Source organism: Ostrinia nubilalis (genome assembly GCF_963855985.1).
Source record: "Ostrinia nubilalis chromosome W unlocalized genomic scaffold, ilOstNubi1.1 SUPER_W_unloc_4, whole genome shotgun sequence".
In the NCBI taxonomy this organism is placed as follows: Eukaryota; Metazoa; Arthropoda; class Insecta; order Lepidoptera; family Crambidae; genus Ostrinia; species Ostrinia nubilalis.
In genome coordinates, this window is record NW_026973571.1 from 142,662 (window position 1) to 149,903 (window position 7,242).

Here is a 7,242-nt window from a genome sequence, read left to right on the forward strand (position 1 = left end):
AGATAACTGCGTAGAGTGCATCCTTATATCACACAAGAGAGGGAAAAAAGAAGGAATGCTTAACCCCATTGATAAAGGTGATGTGCCTTTGGCAACTTACCACATAGATCATCTTGGACCTCTAACTTCCACGAATAAAAATTATAAGTACATTCTTACGGTGGTCGACGCGTTTACTAAGTTTACTTGGATTTACCCTGTGAAGACGTTGACCACGGAGGAAACATTGAGTAAACTAAGTCTGCAACAACAAGTTTTTGGTTCCCCACAGCGACTAATTACAGATCGTAACGCTGCTTTTACATCGAATGACTTCAAAGATTATTGCCAAAATGAAAATATTACACATTATTTGATTACGACTGGACAACCCAGAAGAAATGGACAAGTGGAGCGGATCCATCAGATTATAATCGCCGTTTTAAGCAAACTTAGTGCCGATGATCCCACAAAATGGTATCGTAAAGTGCCTGCTGTCCAACGTTGTCTAAACGGAACCTATCAAAGAAGTATAGGCATGACGCCATTCGAATTGATGTTCGGAGTAAAGATGAGAGACGGAGATGATGAACTTGTTAAGATGATAGAAGAAGAAAAAGTAGAAAGGATGAAAGAGAAAAGACAAGAGTTAAGAGAAAAGGCAAGAGAATCTATAAAGAAAATCCAAGAGGAAAATGTTAAAACTTATAACAAGAAAAGAAGAGAAGCCACATCATATGAGATAGGAGATTTGGTTGCTATCAAGAAGACGCAATTCTCTCAGGGAAGCAAGCTTTACCCAAAATTTCTTGGTCCTTACGAAATTATAAAGAAGAACCGTAATGACAGATACGGATTGAAGAAAATCGGAAATACAGAAGGCCCTAACAATACGACTAGTTCTGCTGATTTTATGAAGCCGTGGATCACTACTGAAGACGAAGATATTTCATCTGGGACAGATGAATAATCAGGACAGCCGTGTGGGAATAACGAGTTTATTTTAGTTTATTTTTTATTTTTATATAACGTTATAACGTTATCGGTTACTTTTTAAACAGCAACCCTAAGAAGATCGTTATGTCAGTTGAGATTCTTATGACGTGAGCTGTCTGTAAAAGATGTACGATTCCAATAAAACGAAGTGTTACGAATAGAACCAGCTTTTCAGTGAAATAATCCCACATGTATGTGGTTTTGATCGGTATGTACCAAGCCAAGGCCACTCTTTGGGGGTGCATACCATTGAGAAAACGTATGATTACTATGACCATAGATACTTGTTCGTTACATTTCGTGTTTATTAAGCAGAATCATGTCAGTTTCAGCTATGGACATGAACTACGAGAGGCGCAGCCAAGATAGACGGCTTGATACTACAGTGAATGACCTAGGAGTACCTGATGGTCGAGGTCGTGACCTAGGAGTACCTGATGGTCGAGGTCGTGACCTAGGAGTACCTGATGGTCGAGGTCGTGACCTAGGAGTACCTGATGGTCGAGGTCGTGACCTAGGAGTACCTGATGGTCGAGGTCGTGACCTAGGAGTACCTGATGGTCGAGGTCATGACCTAGGAGTACCTGATGGTCGAGGTCGTGACCTAGGAGTACCTGATGGTCGAGGTCAAAGTTAACGAACACCTGATCGAGAAGAGCAATATGACCCAGGAGTGCCCAGGCTACAGGGCCGGGGTGATGACGAGCGGAGTTCGCGACTGAATGACTTACTAGATCAACGCAACAGAAATCAAGTAAGTGGAAACGCAGAAACTAGGAGACGACGTTATAGGTCTTCATCGGAAGACTCTGATAATCCCGGACCACCAAATAAGCGAAAACGAATATCTAGGTCTAGAAGTAGGCAAAACGAATCTGATATTTTGGACAAGTTCTTTTCAATTTTAAATCAGGTCAAGAGTTCAGATAAACCAAGGCTAAGTTTTAACACGAATGTGATTCCTGAATTCGACCCTATGTCGAAAGATCAAACTATTTTGACGTGGCTAACTAAAGTTGAAGAATGTGCAGAAATTTATGGGTGGGAGGATAAGGAAATTATCCATTACGCATTACCAAAATTAACAGGGGTCGCTAAGTCATGGTACCAAGGGTTACCATCGCTACTTTTTTCATGGTCTGAATGGAAAAGAAAATTAATAGAGTCTTTTCCCTGCCGCGAGGATTATGCTGAGCTCTTGACTGAGATGTTAGGTAAAAAAGTTCGCTACGGGGAATCTCTGGAGCACTATTACTTTAGCAAGGTCAACCTTTTAAATAGATGTAAAATATATGGCAAACAAGCGGTAGATTGCATACTATACGGTGTAGAGGATCGGGCAGTGAAAGTAGGCGCGCAAGCAGCTCAGTTTTCAGAACCAGAGCAAATACTTAAGTACTTTCGGACAGTGAAAGTTGGTCAGGTTAGGGAAACAGAATTTCGGTACCGCAATGATTGCAGATCAACTTTGAATCCAAGATCCAATACTTCCGGGCAAAGTTTGTCAAATAACAATGTTAAGTGCTTTAACTGCAATGAGCTTGGACACCGTAGCTTAAGATGTGACAAACCAGCCGTAAAATGTACATTTTGCGAAAAAATGGGACATCGTCAAGAGCATTGTTATAAATATAAAACCAGGGAAATTTTAAGTCGGGACCAGGGGCAGGTTAAAGATAAAAACGAAAAACAGGTTGCAAATTCTTGATATTAAAGTTGATGATAATATCGAAGTGCTATGTCGACTTGGGAAGTCAGTGCTCCCTTATTAAAGCTAGTAAGGCAATGGAACTTGGACTCAAGGTCGATATGTCTAAAGATTTACCAATGTTAAAAGGTATAGGAGGTAATGTAGTGATCCCAGTCGGAGTGACAGTGGGTACGGTAGACGTTCAAAATGTAGTGGAGACTATTACCATGTACGTTGTCGAGGACTGTGTGATGAACCAACCGATTTTGTTAGGACACTCTTTTACGGAAAAACCTGATATCATTATAACAAAAACTCCATCGGTACTAATCTCCCAAAGAACTACAAATATTAAGATGTCCTTAAAACTTGTTAATTAAGTACAAATACCCAGCTTTAGGACAAATCCCGTCCTCGTGAGGTCTGATTCTCCAATAACAGGCCAGATTTTGGTAAATGGTTCTTTGCGAGGCCCCGAAGGTAGGGAATATTATTTACATCCTGGACAATACGAAATTAAGGATGGTAGGAGTACTCTTCTGGTCTATAACGCTACATCCCTTCCTATTACTTTGGACAAAAATGTCCTTCTCACACGAGCCACCTTCAAAAATACCTTCAACGATTCTGAACATTTAGAATCTTTTAGTTTGAAGTTTAGTTAATCTGATTTAGATGAAAAGATTAACATTAGTGAAACACTTAGCAAGGAAGAACGACTTAAACTTCAGCAGTTACTTTCGAAGTATGGTGACCGCTTTTCTCATGGTCTAAAAGATTTAGGATTCACAAGTATAACTGAGATGGTAATAGAGCTAGAAGACACACAACCAATTGTCTATCGCCCATACCGACTGTCACTCTCGGAACGCGCATTGGTGAGGGATATGGTTCAAGAAATGCTTGATAGTGGAATTGCTAGGGAATCATCTTCTCCATATGCGAGTCCTATAGTCCTGGTACAAAAGAAAACGGGGGAAAAAAGATTATGCGTTGACTATAGGGCATTAAATAGAAAAACAAAAAAAGGATCATTACCCTTTACCTCGAGTAGAAGACCAGTTAGACCGATTATCCGGTAACACTCTTTTCACATCCCTTGACCTGGCTTCTGGGTATTATCAAATACCTATTTCGGAAGAGTCACGGCCAAAAACCGCCTTTGTAACACCTGATGGCCAATTTGAATATAATCGCATGCCTTTTGGGTTGGTCAATGCACCGTCGGTTTTCCAAAGAACCATAAACAAGATATTGCAGGAGGCCAAAATTAAGTATGCGATCGTCTATATGGATGACATTCTCATTCCTTCCAAAGAATTCAACGAAGGCCTACAAAGGTTGAAAGAAGTTCTCAGGCTTCTCGAAAAAGGAGGGCTAACACTAAAACTCAGCAAATGTCATTTCTTTCAAAGTAAACTTGACTTTCTTGGCTTTGAGGTCAGTGCTGACGGGATTCGCCCAGGGTCAATAAAAACAGAGGCCGTGTCAAAGTTTCCCGTTCCAGGCAATCAACATGAGCTAAGACAATTCTTGGGATTGTCGGGCTTCTTTCGGCGTTTTATTAAAGGCTATGCAGTTATTACATCCCCACTCAGCGATCTATTAAAAAAGAATATTACGTGGTCATGGGGTGATCCTCAAAAAGAAGCCTTTAATAAAATTAAAGATTTGTTGACCCAACGCCCTTGGTTATCTTTATACAATCCCGACGCTGCTACTCAGCTGCATACAGATGCTAGCAAAGAGGGCCTTGCAGGCATTTTACTGCAATCTAACGCTAATGGCATTTTTCAACCAGTCTCTTACTTCAGTCGCAAGACTACACCAGATGAACGTAAATTACACTCATATGAACTAAAAACTGGCTGTTATTGCCTCACTAAACAGATTTCGTGTCTACTTGGTAGGGATACTGTTATATACGCGTTAGAGGGAATAGCAATCAAACGACCGTTTAGCGAGTTAGCTCGTTTATTACTGGCGATCGCCGCCGCACGTCGGAGTGAGTGAGTGAACGAACGATAACAATACAGCTCAATCCCTTCTTCTCTATTTTGAAACTCTGTTAACAATAAACAACTTATATTAAAATAATTTCTTATAGTCTATTTTCTTCGTCCTAGGCCTTAATACAGGGCCTGTTGATCGCCCTACTGTTCCATCTCCATCTCCCTCGCCATCCTCTAAGTCTTGGCTCTCGACAGGAGGATCAGTAGGTCGATCAATCGCATCCTCCCCTCGATTAACAATTTCTAAAAGACCATCATTAGCTTCTGCCCAAATGTCATCGCCATCGCCCGGCTCACTCGTGACTTCTACGTCATTAATTATTTCGCGTAGTGATTTGTCAATTGAACTTTCAATGTCTGTTAACAAAGGTGGTAGCGGTCGCTCCTGCTGCGGCAATGGTGATGACAACCCTGTAGTCGCTATTTCTGTATTATATTCACTATTATTTTGTACATTGTTGGAATTACCTTTGTTTACTTTAATAATTTGATCTAAATGTCTTTTACATGTAGTATTGTAATTTTTAAAATATACTTCAAACAATCTTTGTCCAATATTTTTTTTTATAATAGCCGGTGACCATACTGATTTTCGGGCAACAAACCATTTAGCCATAACAGTCTCATTTAATTCAAAACATCTGCTTTTATTTAATTGTTCATCAGCAGTGCATGTACTGATCATATCATGAATTTCTTTGTTAGGTAGTATTAAGTCTAGGCGACCGCGCAGATCACGGCCCATCATCAACTTGGCCGGTGTAGCCCCCGTGGAGCAGTGAATAGTGTTTCGATAGTCAAACAGAAAACCCGCCAATTTTTCTTGAACTTTAGAATTTGGTGAAAAAACAAAATGTATAAAATTCTCTTTGCCTAACGTAAAAACAGTTAATACCCAAATAGAACTTAATAATAATGCAATCGATCTGGTAGACTCTACTGTATTTCTGGGAATTACCCTGGATTCAAAACTCCAGTGGGGCCCCCATATAGAAACTCTGGCGGGAAAGCTCAGCTCAGCGGCTTTTGCAATAAAAAGGATACGGTCATTAACCGATGTTTCAACAGCTCGCTTAGTCTACTTTAGCTACTTTCATAGCCTAATGTCATATGGAATCATGCTATGGGGCAAAGCTGCAGATTTTGAAACAATATTTATTTTGCAAAAACGTGCGATAAGATACTTGTATAAAATGAAAGCAAGAGCGTCCCTTAGAGAATTGTTTAAAGAAATTGGCATTCTCACGGCCGCTTCACAATACATCTTAAACTGTATTCTATTTATTCAACAAAATATTAACGAATTCAAAAAGAAAAGTGATATTCACCAAATTAACACTAGAAATAAAAATAAATTGGCTATACCCGCTTTTAGACTTAATAAAGTGTTTGCCACTTTTATGGGACAAGGTATCCATTTTTATAACAAAGTCCCTGATAAATATAAAGAGCTACCATATAATAAATTTAAAGGTATAGTTAAAGATCAAATGCTTAAAAAAGCCTATTATACAACTCGAGATTTTCTTAATGATAAGTCATCCTGGGAGTAGGATTATGGTCCTCTCATGCTCGCACTAAAAAGAATTAAAATGAAAAGTAATATTGTATAAACTAATAATAATTTCTCAAATGTTATAGTGTCATGCTTCTCAATCTGGACTGTTACTTAGCTTTATTATTAGTTTTTTTTTAAAGAGATAACTTGGCATTGTCATTCTCACTAAAATGTCTCTGGGGTGGTGGCGTAGTGAGGCGGGTCGTTACATTCCCTCTAATATGGTCGAGTGAAGCGATGGCTGGTTCACTCGTCATGTCTGTGAACAGGCGCTGCTTTCGGGGACTGGTCAATCCAAGTTATTCAAATTTATGTATGCGAGTCATTTCTACTAGTACCTTAATATGTAAGTCTAGATATTAGCACGTCACTACCTTGTTTAATATACCACGCAATCTTGTATACCCATTCTTATGATACACCATACAAGAATGCATGGTAAATTCAGTGAACTGCTCCTGAATCGAATGTACCTACTACTACTATTTCTATTTATTTATATTAACCGGCAGACAGTGGTGACTGAGTTTGTTGCGGCGCTTCTTCTCAGCACTTGCCAAATGTTGGTCTCGAAGCGCTGGTAGGGTAAAAAGATTATGAGACATGTAGAGGCTCCTTAAGAGCATATGACGATTTGTAAGAACTATTTATTAGTCTAAACAAATAAAGAAATTTTGACTTTGACTTTGACTTTGACTTTGACTTTGGTAAATTGTTTTCAGACAAAATGCATTTTATCATTTTTTTACAAGTCTTGACCGAGTTTTCTGCTTGGCCGTTACTAGCAGGATGGTACGCCGGGGAAGTTAAATATTTAATACCGTTACTTTTGCAAAACATTTCAAATTCTAAGGAACAAATTTTTATATAATTATCTGACACAATGACTTTAGGTATACCGAATCTTGAAAAAATATATTTTAGCTTAGAAATAAGTATACCAGTCGAGGTACCGCAATTCATTTGAATGCATTCTAACCATTTGCTAAAAGAATCTATGATTATTA